We start from the raw sequence: 19264 nt of genomic DNA, 5'->3' as shown, positions 1-19264 counted from the left end.
AGCCAAGAGAAGAGACAAATAACGGTGCAGTCGGGAGAGGCTCCTACTCAGCGTCCGGGTAAACAAATGTAACTGATCAGGACACTGTGGGGCCTGCCGGGGACACACCCCTCCCCCCATGTCCTCTGCTTTAGCTCTTCTCTGAAGCGCCTAGATAACAGTATCTGGTGCACATTTCCTGAGTTGTTTTACAGATGCTAAAACCACCACCAAATGGAAAAAGTGAACTACATGATGCCCATGAGCACATGGCCCCTAGGCCTCCTGGCGCCTAAGGACTCATAAAGTTACCACCACTCGCCATCAACCAATCAGAGAGCAGTGCATGAGCTAATCACACACCCTGGGACTCCCCTCCCTCACTTTGCCTTTAAAAACACCTCCCTGAGCGCAAGTGTTTTGAGCATTAGCTGCACTGGACTCTTTGTCTGGTGCCTTACAATAAACGCTGCACTTTCCTTCACCGCAACCTGGTGTCAGTAGATTGGCTTTACTGCCCGTGGGCAAGTGGACCTACATTTGGTTCCAAAGGCACTCTTATCAGGCAGGAGAGCCTAAGGGCTTAGAGATCACCTCTGGGTGGGGAGCTGAGGGCAAAGAGCAGACCTCTCTTTGGGCAAGGGTAAATTCTTTATTACACAATGCCCTTTCCTTGTGATACATTCATACAAGTGAGGGTACCTGCTCATGACCTTGGAGGAAGAGTCCAGCCTCTGCGCCCACGTGACTGGCATGAAGAAGAATCCCACTCGGCTGAACAGCAGGACTGGGAAACGGACAGCAACAGCCAGTCTGCAAGAAAAGTACAGTGGCCTCTGGTTATTGAGAATTCACATCCAGTGTTTTTCTCTACTCATCAAATATGGAAGAAAAATGTCAGTTTGACCCCACTAGGCTCTTGCGTCAGGCCCAGCTGGCCTCAGTATCATTTCTGATTTGATTGCATCCAGAACCCATAGGCGGTGCCAATTTTCAGTCTGGGCAACAAATAATTTTAAAAAGAAAAAAAAAAAAGGGAATCTAAAAGATTAACAAACCTCTATCAAATTACATTTCCCAGTTGAAGTAATGTTACAATGAAGATTGCCTTGCAATTTGTACAAAAGGGGGAAGTTCACATCTTTATTCACTGTGGGACTGCTGTTGACACCTGCAAAAATCTTCCACCTCCAAATCAGACAAAGGTCAATTGAGAGGAGGCCGCCAAGCCTTACTAGTTAGGGATGGGGGAGGGGAGAGGAAAGGAAGACAAATTCAGACCTGAGGGAGCAGGGGATTGGGGGTGGCGTGGCGAGCGGGGCTGGGAGGGAGGAGAAAAAGCTTTTTGGTTCACCTCACAGGCTTTCTCCACACACTGGGCTATCCTGAAGGAGGAGGACAGAGCTTGTTTTCTCTCGAGGGTCCTCCAGCCCACCCAGTGTCCTTCTCAGGATTTCCATGCTCCTCCAGCCTTCCTTGGGTAGGATGCCGGGGCCACAGACAGACAGACAGATGTTTTCTTTCTTTTTTCCTTTTTTTTTTTTTTTTTTTTTTTGGCCACGCCTTGTGGCTTACAGGATCTCAGTTCCCTGATCAGGGACTGAACCCAGGCCACGGCAGTGAAAGCCCGGAATCCTAACCGCTAGGCCATCAGGGAACTCCCTCAATTATATCCTTGGTCTGGGGCTTCAGCTGACATTCCCAGACGGGGGTCTGTTACAGTCTTCCAAATCTGGAGGTCTGTGGATTCATCCCAGACACCTGATCTGTTCAACCATCAATTTCATGGCTGACTCTTTCTCTGTGTCTTCAGTGTGAATGTGACTCAGTCAAAACATGACTTCCCGTCGCACCGGCCATTCTGGCCGCCCTGAAGGGGATTTCCCAGCATCTTGGGCTTCCACAACTCCAGTTAGATACCTTCCTTCTTCCTCCAGTTTTAAGCATCTGGGAATCTCAGCCAAGCCTAAAACCAGAGGTCCTCATCTATCACCCCGATTAATGAACCATGAATATTATATACCCGGCTGGTTTCTGTGTAAAATGTTTCTAGCACCAATTCCATTCCATTGTGCGAGGGGAGGGGAGGGTGCTGGTGGCAGCAGGCAGGGCGGTCCCCAACACTATCCAACAAGTCTCCAGACACCAGCTCGGTGTCCCACAATTCATCTCTATTCTGACTACTCTGCCTACTCAGAGATGGCATCATATCCCACAGGTTAAGGGCTCAGTCTCACTCGCCTACCCCCTTTCCCAGCTTCGGAAGCCAGTCATAAGGCCAGCTGATCACCTGTGCTTCTGACCAACCAGCTACAGTGTCGACTGGAGGTTCCAACAACCCCCCTCCTCCTTGGGTTTGATTAATTTACTAGAGCAGCTCACAGAACTCAGAGAAACATTTAATTCACTAGATTATTGGTGTATTATAAAAGGATATGAACAGCCAGATGGAAGAGATTCACAAGGCAAGGTATGGCGAAGGGGTGTGGAGTCTCCAGGCCCCCTCCAGGCATACCATTCTCCCCCATCTCCAAATGTTCACCAGCTCAGAAGCTCTCCAAACCCTATCTTTGGGGGTTTTCTGGAAGCTGCATTTCATAGGCATCATTGATTAATAAGTCATTGGCCATTGGTGACTGAATCGACCTCCAGCCCCTCTCCCCTCCCTGGGGGTGAGGGGGTGGGACCAAAAGGTTCAGCCTCTCATCACGTGGTCAGTTCTTCTGGCAACCAACTCCCACCCTTAGGGGGATCCAAAAGTCATCTCATTAACATACAAAAGAAGCTTCATCCTTCTAGGCACTTAGGAAATTGCAAGGATTTTAGGAGCTCTGTGTCAGAAATGGACGAGGACCAAGTATATATTTAATTACATTACCATACCATGACCCAAATATCCTTTCTTTAGGAAAATGCAGAATTGGGGACCATAAGCATCCCGCATTTTGTTTTGACACCAATTGATTTATTCATCAAATATTTATTGAGGGTTTACTCTGTGCCCAGCGCTACACTGGCACTGGAGGCTTAATGATGAGCAGGACAGGCAAGGTCAAAGTTGAAGAAAGGCACCGCTCTGAGATGGCTTTCAGTTATTTTTCATTCTGAAGGGAAAAACTCTCTGAGAACTAAAAACTCTACCTCTGTCTTGTCAAAAAATAAACTTAGGTATATTAAATGTTTTAAGAGTTTGAGCAAAAATTAATTTGAGTCGGGTAGCATCCAATCTAGGAAATGGAAAGGAGCTCTGAGCAACTGTACAAAATGAAAGACTTTTATAGGTAGAAGGGAGCAGAAACAAGGAAGTTATACTAGGCAAAAAAGCCAGGTGGTTAGAGCAGGTTACTTTTCTTTCGAGTCTGTCAGCCAGATTACCTAACTAGTGCTAGGAGTCAGGCGATTCTAGGAATCAGGTGATTCCTGATTGACCGGTTAAAGATTCCATTTCTAGGACAGCAGAAACTGTAATTAAGTTGTCTTGGTTTGGTGACACGGGGCTTAACATAAGCGATTCCATTTGGGGCCTGTTGTCTTGTTTTTAACAGTCTCAACCAGAGGTGAATCGTACATCTTATAAAATTTATCTTAGTAGTATTTTTAATAGTTAAGCATTTAAAAAATATATAATAAAATATTTTTGGAAAAGATTACACAGTACCCAAGCATGGTAAATTCAAACGGCCCAGATGGGATCACAGGTAAGTCAACTGCTCCTTCCCCCAGAGCTGGTAGGAGAAGTTTAGGCTTCAGGCCTGCAGGGGGACCTCCTAGCCAGCTCTCCTTTCTCCTCAGGCCTATTCTAGATCCCTGGACCCGAGGGCTCTGGCATGCTGGGCAGAGGGGGGTGGCGGCAGGGGTGAGACAAGTCCCCAGTCCCCAAGAAAGGCCTTGGGTTCACATATCCAACCAGCTGTTTGTGGTAGGGATGGAAGTTACTCATTCTCAAATGCTTATGGATGCCAGACACTGATTCACACATTTGGTTGGGATACATCACCTTCTTGCAGGTGAAGAGCTGGTAAGGGGTGGCTGGATGAGTGCCTGGTGTGAGAACCAGGGCAAAAAACCTCCCCCCACCCCACTATTCTTAACTGCATACTAAACAGCTTCATGTTGGCAGGCGGGCAGTGCAAGTCTTTTCTTCCTTAGTCACCTACAATGCAAGGGATTTGTAGCCACCACTGATGCCTCTGCATGAACAAAGGATCCCTGAAGGATGTTATACTCTACTTTTCTTCAACAAAAACTGACCTCGCAACACAGGAATCCCAGTGAACTACCAATTTTTCATCTTTAAGCAGTGCTGTACGCTGCCAGTTCTAGACAAGGAGCCATTTCTGATTTCTAGAAGACTTCTTGAAGCCAGTGGGTTGGAGATGGGGCCTGGCTGTAAAGGACTGAGAGTAGAATTCAGTTACAGGGCCCGCTGTCCCGGGGTTGCCTCTTGTGTTGGAAATTACCTGCTGTGAAATGAGGTTAAAAACAACCGCTCTTCACTCTTCACCTTTCCTTCCTTCCCTCCTTCCATTTAGTTTTAATTGCGGTAAAATATATACAACATAAATTTTACATTTTTAAATTTAAATTGAAAATTTTTTAATTGTGGTAAAATACACATAACATAAAATTTACCATCTCAGCCTTTTTTTTTTTTTTTTTTTGAGGTACACGGGCCTCTCACTGCTGTGGCCTCTCCTGTTGCGGAGCACAGGCTCCAGATGCGCAGGCTCAGTGGCCATGGCTCACGGGCCCAGCCGCTCCGCGGCACGTGGGATCCTCCCGGACCGGGGCACGAACCCGTGTCCCCTGCATCGGCAGGCGGACTCTCAACCACTGCGCCACCAGGGAAGCCCCCATCTCAGCCATTTTTAAGTGCACAGTTCGGTGGCATCAGGTACATTCACATTACTGTGTATCCACCACCACCATCCATCTCCAGAACTCTTCCCATCTCACAAAACTGAGACTGTGCACCCATTAAACAACTTCCCACTCCCTCCCCCTTCCAGGCCCTGGCAACTACGACTCTACTTTCTGTATCTATGAGTGTGACTATCTAGATACTTCATATAAGTGAAATCAAGCCGTACTGGTCCTTTTGTGTCTCACTCAAAAGCATAGCGTAACGTCCTCAAGGTTCACATGTTGTAGCCTGTGTCTGAATTTCTTTCCTTTTCAGGCTGAATAATATTCCATTGTATTGATAGACCACATTTTGTTTATCTATTCATCTGTCCATGGACATTTGAGTTGTGCCCACATCTTGGCTATTGTGAATTATGCTACTATGAACCTGGGTGTACAGATACTTGATCATGTCCTGTTTGCAGTTCTTTTGGGTGTGTACCCAGAAGTGGAGTTACCCTCCTCACTTTTCTTAATTACAAACGAAATGACTCTGTGCTGGGAAGAGAAACTCAGGATGAACGTGCAGTCATGGATGTTTATCACCAGTTTGATAACCCAGCTGAAGCTTTCTCATTTAAAAAAAAAGAGAAAAAGGGACTTCACCTTCTCACAGATTTGTATAAACTCCCACCCACTGACACGCTTTCAAACATACCTCATTTCTGATATAACTGTCCTCCCTCTCTCCCTCTCTCTCACAAGAAATTACAACCAGCACAGATACCGTACTCTTATTAGGTACTTTCCCTACTCACATCAGACCTGTATCATAGAAAGTTAGCCCTGAAAAGCAAATACCCCTTCACTGTAGGTATGGACTTTCACACAATCTCTTGTCCTAGATTTACGTAAAAGATCAAGTTCCATTTAAGAGAAAGAACAAAGAAAAGATGGTGACCAACAATGCCTGAAATGGATTAAATAAAACATAGATCAGCTGCTCAAGAGGGAAGAGGAAACAACTAGCAATTCAGACTTAGAAAGTCAATAAACACGAGGAAGTGGGCTCATTTGCATGAATAATCAAATAAATGGAAATTTAAAATGAGATCTTATTCTCCACCTCTCAGACTGGCAGATAAAGAGACCGGTATTATGGAAGTTTGATGAGGCTGTACGGAAACAAACACTGAGGGTGGGGATGGAAATAACTGCAACCTTTTTGAAGCATAATTTGGCAAAAAAAAAACCCTATGGCTCAGCATTTACGCTTTTAGGAATTTGTATTTCAGAGGCATTTCACAAATCCATAAGAATACCCATACAAGTCCATAAGAAAACATGCAGCCTCTGTTCTAATAGCAAATAACTGAAAACTGCCAGGTGTCCATCCAAAGATAAGCTCAAGTCCTAACAATTAGCACCTGTGAATGTGACCTTATTTAGAAATAGGATCTTTCTAGATATAATTAGTTAAGATGAGGTCATACTGGATTAGGGTGGACCCTAAACCAATGTCTGGTGTCCTTATAAGAGGAGAGGACACACACACATACACACAGGGAAGAAGGCCATGTGCCCATGGAGGCAGAGATTGGAGTGATATAGCCACAAGCCAAGGAATGGCTGGAGCTTCCAGAAGCTGGAGGAGGCAAGGAAGACTTCTTCCTTAGAGCTTCTGGAGGGACCAGAACTCTGTTGACACCCTGATTTTGGACATCTGTCCTCCAGAACTGCGGGAGAATACATTTCTGTTATTTTAACCTATCCAGTGAGCTATAATTTGTTACGGCAGCCCTAGGAAAGTAATACAGTAGGGGATGGCTCAATAAATAATGATACATACACATGACTAGGGACGGGTGTGAGACCCTCAATCTATTCCTTATTATGGTTTGGATTTTGAACTATGTGAATATAGTTCCTTTTATAAAAATAAAATTTAAACAATTAATAAAATATCATTCTACTTCTTTCCCTATAACCTAGTTGTTTGGGTTTTACTTACTGCACTTTAAAGTTACAGTAATGGAGAACAATTATATTGAGTTTTTTCATAAAATTTTGAACTGGAAAGATCTAAGAGATTGCCTAGTGTGGTAGGCAGAATAACGGCTCCCAAAGATGTCCACATCCTAATCTCCAGAACCTGCGAATATATTAGGTTATATGGCAAAGAGGAATTAAGTTCACAGATGGAATTTAGGTTGCTAATCAGCTGACCTTAAAATAAAGAGGTGGGACTTCGCTGGTGGTGCAGTGGTTGAGAATGTGCCTGCCAATGCAGGGGACACGGGTTCAAGCCCTGGTCCAGGAAGATCCCACATGCTGCAGAGCAGCTTACCCTGTGCACCACAACTACAGAGCCTGTGCTCTAAAGCCCGCAAGCCACAACTACTGAGCCCGTGAGCCACAACTACTGAAGCCCGCATGCCTAGAGCCTTTGCTCCGCAACAAGAGAAGCCATTGCAATGAGAAGCCCGTGCACCACAACAAAGAGTAGCCCCTGCTCGCCACAGCTAGAGAAAGACTGCGCACAGCAATGAAGACCCAACACAGACAAAAATAAATAAATAGGCGCTTCCCTGGTGGCGCAGTGGTTGAGAGTCTGCCTGCCGATGCAGGGGACACGGGTTTGTGCCCCGGTCCCGGAAGACCCCACATGCCGTGGAGCGGCTAGGCCTGTGAGCCATGGCCGCTGAGACTGCGCGTCCGGAGCCTGTGCTCCGCAATGGGAGAGGCCACACAGTGAGAGGCCTGCATACCGCAAAAAAATAAATAAATAAACAAATAAATTTATGTATTGTTTATTTAAAAAAATAAAATAAAGAGATAATTCTGGCTGAGCTGGATCAATGTAATCACAAGGGTGAGCTCAATGTAACCACACGGATCCTTACAAGTGGGAGAAGGAGGCAGAAAAGTCAGCGTCGGAGTGATGTAATGTGAGAAAGACTCAATTGGCCATTGCTGACTCTGGTCTTGAAGATGGAGGGAGTGGCCATGAGCCAAGGAATGCAGACAGCCTCTAGATACTAGAAAAGGCAAAGAAATGGATTCACCCCAAGACACTCCAGAAGAGAACACGGATCTGCTAATACCATGGTTTTAGCCCAGTGAGACCCCCATCTGACTTCTGACCTCCAGAAACACAAAAGAATAAATCTGTGTTGTTTTAAAACACTAAGTCCGTGGTAATGTGTTATAGCAGTAACAAGAAACATACATCTTGTCAACCCCTCGTTTTGTAGAAGAAGAAACTGAGATACAAGAACACCAGAGAAAAGAATCAATACTCTACCCCAGATGTCCTGGTTAATAAGGGTGTTTTCACTATAAAATGTGTACACGAATAATTAGAGGATAAACTTCCTTTCACCTTGTACACATTTTGTCAAAATCAAACTTTCCTGGAACATTTAAAAAATGATTTGCTCTTTGAAAAATTCAGCACATTAACATTTCTGGAACATTTCTCATCTTAAAAGCAAAAATAAACAGTAGGGACATTCCACACTCACTCTCAAACCAACTTATTAAGAACCACTTTTTTAGGACTTGCCTATGGTTCGCCATAGTTTACCGTCCTGAATTGTAATTCCTCTGCTATTCCCAAATACACTCATTTTCCTGGTGAAATAACTGGCTCTTAACGAAAGCAAACTGAACTTTTCCACCCAGCTGAACTGGTTTGACTTGCCTTCCTGGTAAAATTGGACTAAATTTCTCATTTCAAACCAATGCAGTTTTTATTCCAGTGCAAATGAAGAGCTTTATGAGAAGAAAAACATACCATGCTGGTTCACACACAACGAATTGCATATGTAACAGGATTGCTATAAATTTAAATAACTGTTCATTGTCAAGAGTAATAAAAAGGTCACTTCTAGAATTAATGTGATTCTGAACCCTGTTATATAAGGCATTAAAAGGTTAACTCAAAGCACGTTTGTAAGAAAACTGGTAAGGGCAAAAACAGTCTTGATCAAGTGGCATATGAAAGAAAATTATTGTTACTTTGAGTAACAGAAAACCAAACATACCCTAGAGACCTTAGGTATTTAGTGTATGTTTTGTTTGAATCAAGACACATGGGAGTCTTACAATGTTTAGTTACTTTAATCATGCTTAACATGTAAAATTAGAATAACCAAGTAAGAACAATGATGTCATTTTAGATTTTAAAACAAATTTCATGGTGTGGGTCAAAGAGTGCCGGCCTGGAATCCACCCTGGTTCGAGTCGGGGTTTTGTCATTTCTGGGCTGTGATCACCTCCCCAGAGTCTTAATTCTCAGTTTGTAAATTGGGGACATGCCTGGACTCCTAACAGGCACTTGTGAGCACAAAGTGGAATAGGAAGTGTGAAAGCAATTCATGGACTTGACTCGGTGCCAAGGACAGTCTTGTGTAGGAGGGCGGAGCTCGGAGTCGACAGGAGATGATAAGGCCTTGGGCACAGATACCCCTACAGTGTAAAACACCAGCCCTCTCTGGCAAAGAAAAAGCAGAGACCTATGACAATACAAGCAGTTTCTAGTTCAAGTTCATAATCCAGTCAGTTCTTTGCACTGGAAATTGCCCTGCTGCTGGTACTGGCCTGACCTTGCCAGTGACAAACGGGCACCTTCATCTACTGCCCTGAACTTTCTGTGGTTTCCTCCTCAGGATGACTTTCTCTCCTTACTCCGTGTACCAGTTAGGATGCTTTAACAGGCAAGTGAAGAAAACCCTTCTCAAAATGGTTTAACCAATCAAGGGGTGCGTTATCTTGCATTAGAGATCCAGAGAGAGGATGGTTCCAGTTAGCTAACTAATGGGCTGGAAAATGCTATCTTTCAGCTTGACCACCCTCAGCTTGTTTTTACTCACATCATGTTTGCAGGATGGATGCCCTAGGACATCCAGGAGAAAAAGCCAGACCAATTTTTTTTTTTTTTTTTGCGGTATGCGGGCCTCTCACTGTTGTGTCTTCTCCCGTTGCGGAACACAGGCTCCGGACACGCAGGCTCGGTGGCCATGGCTCACGGGCCCAGCCACTCCGCGGCATGTGGGATCTTCCCGGACCGGGGCATGAACCCATGTTCCCTGCATCGGCAGGCGGACTCTCAACCACTGCGCTACCAGGGAAGCCCCAATTCTTTTTGTAAATCTTTTTTAAAGAAAGAACATTTCCCAGAAGCCTCCAAATGACTGCCCCCCACGTCTCATTGACCTGAATTGAGTGGGTGTCAGGCTTACCCTTCTACTTCTCACTGACATGCAGAATGGGGTGATCCTGGCTGGTTTAGACAAGCAGCATTTTCTCCAGTCACACAGGTGAGGTTAGACACTGGAACAAAATCATTGTTCTGCCAATGTGGAATAAAGGGAACAGGGCAGTTGGGCAGGCACTCAACAGTGCCTGCTGGAATTGGAAAATAATCTTTATAGTTCACTTCAACTCTGTCTACGGCAATGGCATAGAAGTTGAAAGGGAAGGTCCGTTATTACCTTTCTTATCTTAGATATTGAAAAGACATCACAAACTGTGTCCAAAATCAATCTACTGAACTTTTCCAAAGAAAACCTGCTCCATCGACAATCTTCCCAACCACGCTAATTAATAACAACCTCATTCATTGAGTCCAAACCCTGGAATCAGCCTGGACTCCTCTCCTCTTGAACACAATATTCTAACCATCAGCAAATCCTATTTGTGTTGCCTTCAAATTACATCCAACTTGGGACTTCCCTGGCAGTCCAGTGGTTAAGACTCCATGCTTCCACTGCAGGGGGTGCGGATTCAATCCCTGATTGAGGAACTAAGATCCCACATGCTGCGTGGCGTGGACAAAAAAAAAAAAAAAATCCAACTTGGGGCCCAGGAAACAAAGTGTGGCAGGGAGTTGGGGGAGAGGCTCTGCATAAAACCCAGCCATGCTCTGGTACCAGAGACGAGGGAGCATCTGGAGGAGCACCCTTGGCCTAGAATGGGGTCCCCGTGATGGGAAGCTGCAGGAGTGACACTTCTCCAGGTGGCTCTGTGGACTACGGATGGGAACAAGAAGCCTGAGCAGAAGAGGAAGGACAAGGCCATATGGGGGCTGCAGCTGACATTCTGGTTTGTGGGCACTTGTGAGCTGCTACTTTGGGCATGCCCAGAAATAACTCAGGACACTGGGGGATAAAGAAAAGGGCTAATTTCCAATAGAGCTGGTGAGGCTTGTGCCAGGAGGAAATGCAAACTGCCTTTATTTTGTGCCTACAGGCTAGTCAGGCGCTTTGGTACTATAGGCGGTTAACTCCAAATGTATATACAGGAAGTCCCCTACATATGAACGAGTTCTCTTCTGAGAGCACGTTTCTAAGTCCAGTTTGTTCGTAAGTCCAACAAAGTTAGCCTAGGTCCCCAACTAACACAATCGGCTATATAGTACTGCACTGTAATAGGTTTATAATACTTTTCACAGAAATAATACATTAAAAAAACCACACACACAAAAAGAAAACATTTCTAATCTTACAGTACAGTACCTTGAAAAGTACAGTAGTACAGTCCAACAGCTGGCATCCAGGGGCTGGCATCGAGTGAACAGGCAAGAAGAGCTACTGACTGGAGGAGGGAGAGGAGGTGGGAGATGGTAGAGCTGAAGGGTCGTCAGCAACAGGAGACGGAGGGCTGCAATTTCACTCATACCTGATGTTGATGGAATGCACGTTCGCCTCTTTGAAAGTTCGCAGCTTGGTTCGTACGTAGAGGACTTACAGTAACGGGGATAATGTTTTGAAAATATTAAACCACTGTGTTTTGTTTCCCTCTTAAATCACATTCCCTGGCAGTCTTCCATCTCCAAGTCTGAGCCAACCTCTTTGTCCCAGAGAAGGAGAGCTTGTTTACTCCTAGAACAAGGAAGTAATTGCTTTGAGTTCCAAAGATGATTTTCTTGAGACTGTAGCATGGGGTGAATAGGCATCCTGGTCTGCCTACGGCAGTCCCGACTACTCTGGCATTATTATTATTATTATTATTATTATTAATTTTATTTATTTATTTATTATATTTATTATTATTATTATTATTATTATTGGCATTATTATTATTAACCATCAAAGGTATCCCTGTCTGGACAATAAATTATAGTCGTCCCCACCTTAGAAGATAATAGTTTGAAAATCTTTTGTTGAGAACAAAGGATTTTCTAAGTTCCTTTAGCATCCATTAACAAATCAAGTATCAAGTTTTGCGAAAAGACAGTAGGATTTTACTTGAGATCAGGGGTAGCAAGAAATCAGGGTAGAAGGTAGACCAGTGGTTCTTAAAGTGTGGTTAGCACCAGCAGCATCTCCTGGGAACGTGTTAGAAATGCACATTCTCAGGCCCCATCTCAGACCTGCTGAATCAGAAACTCTGGGGATGGGGTTGAGGCATCTGTGCTTTAATAAGCCCTCCAAGGGGTTCTGATGCAGCAAAAGTTTGAGATCCTCTGAGGGGGAGAAAGTAAAACACTTTTCCCTCAACATTATGGCAAGGGAGGGAAAAGGAGAGAGCTGTAGAGGAAGCAAGTGGTGTGAGCCACTTGGGTCCTCACTTCCTCTCACCCTGTGAGTGCTGAGGGCTGAGGTAGAAACACCCAGATGAAATGGAAGATCTTGAGAACCTGAGGAACGCCAGTGGCATTCATACAACAGTGGGTGGAGGAGGAACAAAGTTTTAAGAGAGGGTCCATGTGGATACATTTCAACATGGCGCCAGGGCAGGGCAGTGGGGTGTAGAGGGAGCTGTCAGGATAGAAAAGTTGGAGCAGTAAAATGTGGCCTGTGCTTAGCACCTAGAGCCCCTGACGTTCCTGTGGGGCCCCTTGTTGGGATATGAAAAGGCCGAGTTGACTGGGGACCAGCAGAAGACAGGGGGTAATGCAAAAGAAGTGGGGATTTGGTGACAAGATGGCAGTGGTCGGAACCACAGATGATAGTGGTAGGACGAGTCACACCATAGCTGTCACCGGTCCAGAAGCAGAATGGACCAGCTGCTGTGCAGCAGAAACCAACGGGGATCCTGATGACAACACATGGATAGGCAGTGCCCTCCTCTATTGCTGTCTGACTTCTGCCAACTAGATGCCCAGAGTCCATCCTGGGGTGCAACAGCAGGAAAGGGAGGAAACTCGACATTTATACATGAGAGAGAAAACTGACCACTTCCACTGTCTGAGGAGGGCAGTCTGGAGAAGAACAGAGGGGCTTGGTAAAATCAACCTCCTGTGGAAAGTGTCTAGCGTTCATGATAAAATAATTGAGCAATTTTCTTGCAGACTTTGATGAGATTAAGAGCTCCCGGGGGCTGTTAGATTTACTGGCACTGTCTTGTTATGAATCACCCGAATTGCTGACCATCAGGCTGGTGCTGAACAGATAGTGTTTCACCCGACAGGCCTGTCTTGAAGCTAATGTTCACAAAATTATCTAGTAACCTTTACTTCTACCAGAAGTTTCTACCAAAAGGAAATATCTGAACTGGTTTTATTGGATGCCTTCTTCCCCTGCAGCAAGTTTAAAATAAAATTTTATGTGTGCTCATAATGAATTCATATCTGAGAAAGTTGTTTTCACACCTGAAAGAGACTGATTTAACCTAAAGCAGCGGGTTTCAAAGTGTGGTCCTTGGGCCAGCAGCATTAGTATTACCTGAGAACTCATTAAAATTCAAATTCTCCAGCTACACTTCAGGTCTAATGAATCAGAAGCATGGGGAGGAAGCAGACTTCTGGCTATGGCCAAGTGAAATGGTTAGCAAATCCTCTCCCCAGAAAGCAACTGTAAAGCTAAAAAAAATGGACAAGAACAACATTTAAGTGCTCTGGAAATTGACCAAAGACATACGACAATCTGAGAAGTGTTTATGCCTGAAAACTGCTGAACTTTGGATAAGAATGGTGGATATCCGAGGCATGCCTGCCTAGTACTGCTTCCATCTCCTCCAGCCCAGTGGGTGTGGAGGTTCTGCCAGGGCTGGCCAGGCCGTGAGAACTGGCAGTTATGGTGCTGTGATTAAAGGGGCCTCAATTGATCGGGTGTAGTGGGTGATGCTCACATCCAGAGACATTGTTAATGGAAGCGATGACAGCCTTGCCTTTCAAGACATGTTACAGAAAGTCCTTCAGACTGAAAGGAAGTGACATCAGATTGCAATGTGAACACACGGGAAGAAATGAAAAGCACTGGAAATGGTAAATATGTGGGTTAATATAAAAGACTCTATAAATATATTTTCCTTATTACTTCTCCTGATTTCTTTAGAAGACATAAGATTGTGTAAAGCAATAATCATAGCACTTTAGTGTTGGGTTTATACTACATATAAATGTAATACATATAACTGTAATAATATAAAGGTGAGGGAAGAGAATGGAGGTATACTGGAGCCAAGTTTCTATATTTTACTAGAATTAAATTAGTATTAATCACAACTGGATTTTGGTAAGTTAAGATTTTGCAATCTATAGAGCAACCACTAATAAAATAAATTTTAAAATAGTAAGTAAATTAACAGAGGAATTTAAATGATATTCTAAAAAAATTTTTAACACAAAAGAAAGCAGTAAAAGAGGAACAGAGAGACAAAGAAGTTAAGAGACATATAGGAAACAAACAGCAAAATGGCAAAAGTAAATCCAAACATATTATTAATTACATTAAATTTGAATGGTCTACAATCCAATCAAAGAGCAGGGATATTCATATTGGACAAAAAGGGCAAGAGTCAACTATGTGTTGTCTGCAAGAGAACACCTTAGATTCAGAGACATAAATAGGTTGAAAGTAAAAAGATAGAAAAAGATATGCCATGAAAACAGTAACCATAAGAGAGTTGGAGTAGCTATATGGATATCAGCTAAATTAGATGTTAAGACAAAGAAATATTACTAGAGACAGAGATCTTCCAAAATAATAAAAGTCACTATATCAGGAATGTATAACAATTATAAATATATACGTATCTACTACCAGAACCTCAAAAACATGAAAGAAAATGGAGAAAATTAAATGGAAATGTAGACACAAATAATAAATGTGGAGAGGGTGTGGAGAAAAGGGAACCCACCCACACTGTTGGTGGGAATGTAAACTGATACAGCCACTATGGAGAACTGGCATGGAAGTTCCTTAAAAACCTAAAAATAGAGTTACCATGTGGTCCAGCAATCCCACTCCTGGGCATATAACCAGAGAAAACTCTAATTCGAAAAAGATACATGCACCCCAATGTACACAGCAGTACTATTTACAATAGCCAAGACATGGAAGCAACCTAAATGCCCATTGACAGATGAATGGTAAAGAAGATGTGGTATGTATATATACATAATGGAATATTACTCAGCCATAAAAATTGAAATAATGCCATTTGCAGCAACATGGATGGACCTAGATATTATCATACTAAGTGAAGTCAGACAGAGAAAAGACAAATATATGAATCACTTATATGTGGAATCTAAAAAATGATACAAATGAACTTATTTATAAAACAGAAACAGATTCACAGTCATAGAAAACAAACTTATGGTTTTGCCACAGGGGAAAGGGCCAGGGTTGGGGGGGGCAGGGATAAGTTAGGACTTTGGGATTAGCACATACAAACTACTACATATAAATATATAAAATAGGTAAACAACGAGGTCCTACTGTACAGCACGGAGAACTGTATTTAATATCTTGTAATAAACTATAATGGAAAAGAATCTGAATCACTTTGCTGTACACCAGAAACACAACACTGTAAGTCAACTATACTTCAGTCATTTAAAAAAGGAAATGTAGGGCTTCCCTGGTGGTGCAGTGGTTCAGAGTCCGCCTGCCGATGCAGGGGACGCGGGTTCGTGCCCCGGTCTGGGAGGATCCCACATGCCGTGGAGTGGCTGGGCCCGTGAGCCATGGGCGCTGAGCCTGCTCATCCGGAGCCTGTGCTCCGCAACAGGAGAGGCCCGCGTACAGCAAAAAAAAAAAAAAAAAGGACATGTAGACAACACAATAATAGTAGTTGGAGATTTCAATATCCCACTCGCAATTAGTTATAGAAAAACCAGACAGAAAATCAGCAAAGGTACGGAGGACTTAAAAAACACTATCAACCTACGCAACCTAATGATATATGTAGAATATTTCACTAAACAACTGCATAATCTATTCATTTCAAGAGCAGGTGGAACATTCTCCAGAATAGATCAAGTGCTAGGCCATAAAATAAATCTCAATATATTTAAAAGGAGTGAAATCATACAGAGTCTATTCTTTTAACTCACTGTTGAATTAAATTAGAAATCAACAACATGGGACTTCCCTGGCGGTCCAGTGGTTAAGACTCTGCCCTTCCAGTGCTTGCACTGCAGGGGGTGTGGGTTAGATCCCTGGTCAGGGAACTAAGATCCCGCATGCCATGTGGCATGGCCAAGAAAACCCAAAACAACAACAACAAAAAACACAACAGAAGGAAATTTGGGGAATCCTAATATTTGGAAGTTAAGCACTATACTTTAATGCATGAGTGAAAAAAGAAATCATGAGAGCAATTAGAGAATATTTCAAATTATATTAAAATGAAAATGTGACATATCATGTTATGGGTGTAGCTAATGCAATGCTTAGAGGGAAATTTATAGTTTTAAATACCCACACTAGAAAAGAAGAAAGATTTCAAATCAATAAACAATGCTTCCACCTTAAGAAACTAGAAAAAAGAAAAGCAAAATAAACCCAAGGCAAGCAGAAGGAAAGACATAACAAAGATTAGGTTGGAAATCAGTGAAATAGAAAACAGAAGAACAATAAAGAAAATCAATGAAACCAAAAGTTGGTTCTCCGAGGGGAATTCCCTGGAGGTCCAGTGGTTAGGACTCCACCAGAGGTTGATCTCTGGTAGGGGAACTAAGATCCCACAAGCCGAACAGTGTGGCCAAAACACAAAAACAGAAACAAAAGTTGGTTCTTTGAAAAACGTTAACAGAACTGACGACTGTTTAGTTAGATTGAGCAAGGAAATAACAGCGACAAAGAAATAGCCAAAATCAGTAATGAAGGCAGGGATACTACTACCAATCCTATAGAAATTTAAAATTTATAAGAAAATATTATGACCAACTCTATATCAACAAATTACACAATTTAGATGAAGTGGACAAATTCTTTAGAAGACATACATTACCAAAACTGAATCAAGAAGAAATAGAAAATCCAAAATGAATTCTAATAAGAAACTGAATTAGTAATGAACAATCTTCTCACAAAGAAAAGCCTGAATAGGGATGGCTTCTCAACTCATTCAAGGTCACATTTCGCCAAACAAGGTCACATTTCGAGGTGGTTAGGACTTCAACATATGAATTTCGGAGGGGACACAATTCAACAACACAAATGTCCACCAACCTGTGACTGGAAAAACAATTTATTCGGCAATGGAATACTCTTTTACACATAAGGAGCAAACTAACAAAATATGCTACAACATAGATTAAGCTCTAAAACATTACACTAAGAAGCCAGATGCAAAATCATACACTACATACTGTATGATTCCATTTATAAGAAATGTCCAGATAAAGCAAATTTATAGAGAAAAAAGCAGATCAGTGGTTGACTAGGGCTTGGAGTGGGAGAACGGCTTAAGCAAAAACCAGATGAGGAAATTTCCTATGCTGATGGAAATGTTCTAAAACTGCATCTTGGTAATGGTTGCCAATTACATAAATTTACTAAAAGTATCGCTTAAGTGTATACTTACAATGGGTGAATTTTTTATAGTACATAAACTATATAATAATAACGTGCTTTTTTTTAAAAAAGAAAAAACTTCTGGGGTTGGGGACCAGCAATCTGAGTTTTAACAAGCCTTCCAGCTGATTCTTAGGTATATTAACGTTTGAGAATCACTGCTCTAAAGAGACTGTTTAAACCAGACGAACTTGAGAAAATGTCATTGATGCTTAAGTCTCACCCATTTCCTACCCAGAGTGATAGAGAATCGTGAAGACAATTATATCCCCTAAAGCGAATGAGTAACTACGTTTTCCTTACAAATCTGAATAGCATGTGTGTTGAGCTTGCTATAGAGCCTACACTTAGGGGTGACCCTGAGGTTCACATCTGTGTCCAAAAGGACACTTCCAGCTCAGCACTTCGAGGTTCCTCAGGCACCCAGATGCACCCTGACCTTACCCATGAACACAGTCAAGCTGCTTCCTGCTAAAACTCCTTTTGTGGCTTCTTATCTCTTGCCAGTTAGAAATTGTTTCAACCTCATGTAACAGAAACCTGGTTATGCTTGTTTAATCAAATATAAGTTTATTTTCTTCATGGGATGGAAAGTGCCACGGTAAGCAGCCTATTTCCAGTGAAAACCAATGTTGGTATCTTACAGCAATGTAATGTGCATTTACTGTTTAAATATATGCAATTTGAAGATGTGAATATAATTGGGCCCAAGCACACTGTTTTCAAAAATCTGCCAGGTGGTTCTGAGGTGCAGCCAGTGTAAATAGCACTGTACCTAACCCAGGTGCCTCTGATTTACAGTTGAGTTCTAGAGAGAATTACCCAAGATGATACAGTGGGCCAGAGTGGGCCTGAGCCCAGGCTGCAACTGCTAAACAGAGAGCGTATGATAGGTTATAGCCAAGATTATTAAATATACAGCTACCTCTCAATTATAGTTTGCAAATGTCTAATCCCAGGCTGTTCACTCCTGCTGACTAACAATATAAACTAATTTTTATACTTTTCTCTCTCCAACTTTCAAAAATGCCTCAGATACTTCGTGATTCTGGGATATAATCTTCTCACAGTGTTTACTGGTAATAGCTTCCGGTTTTTGGAATTTACTAACATTAAATATATGCAGGTAGGACTAGCTAATACTGCCTTTAACTGTTTTTTTCTTTTTGCGGTATGCGGGCCTCTTGCTGTTGTGGCCTCTCCCGTTGAGGAGCACAGGCTCCGGACGCGCAGGCTCAGCGGCCATGGCTCACGGGCCCAGCCGCTCCGTGGCATGTGAGATCTTCCAGGACTGGGGCACAAACTCGTGTCCCCTGCATCGGCAGGCGGACTCTCAACCACTGCGCCACCAGGGAAGCCCCTTTAACTGTTTTTAATTTGCTTCCTAGTTATTTTGTTTTTATTTTTTGCCTGCACCGCGCAGCGTGTGGGATCTTAGTTCCCTTACCAGGGATTGAACCTGCACCCCCTGCATTGGAAGCGTGGAATCTTAACCACTGGACCACCAGGGAAGTCCCTGTTTCCTAGTTATTAGCGCATTTATTTCTTAGCATTTAAAAAAGCCTGTCTTGGGACTTCCCTGGTGGTGCAGTGGTTAAGAATCCGCCTGCCAATGCAGGGGACATAGGTTCGAATTCTGATCTGGAAAGATCCCACATGCTGCGGAGCACCTAAGCCCATGCACCACA

General features: G+C 43.1%; 1 protein-coding gene across 1 annotated transcript in view; it reads right to left on the bottom strand.

Moving 5' to 3' along the window:
• TIAM1 (TIAM Rac1 associated GEF 1) overlaps positions 1 to 19264 on the bottom strand; it is a gene marked incomplete at its 5' end in the record, with an annotated part of 524442 nt that overhangs the window by 502401 nt on the left and 2777 nt on the right. Inside the window, one exon of the mRNA XM_081234975.1 lies at positions 682 to 792. The remainder of the gene's footprint in view (positions 1 to 681; positions 793 to 19264) is intronic.

This window comes from Mesoplodon bidens, assembly GCF_964165515.1.
Source record: "Mesoplodon bidens genome assembly, chromosome: 5".
Classification (NCBI taxonomy): domain Eukaryota; kingdom Metazoa; phylum Chordata; class Mammalia; order Artiodactyla; family Ziphiidae; genus Mesoplodon; species Mesoplodon bidens.
Note: the sequence above shows the minus strand (reverse complement) of the source record. Positions and strands in the feature narration are given on the sequence as shown.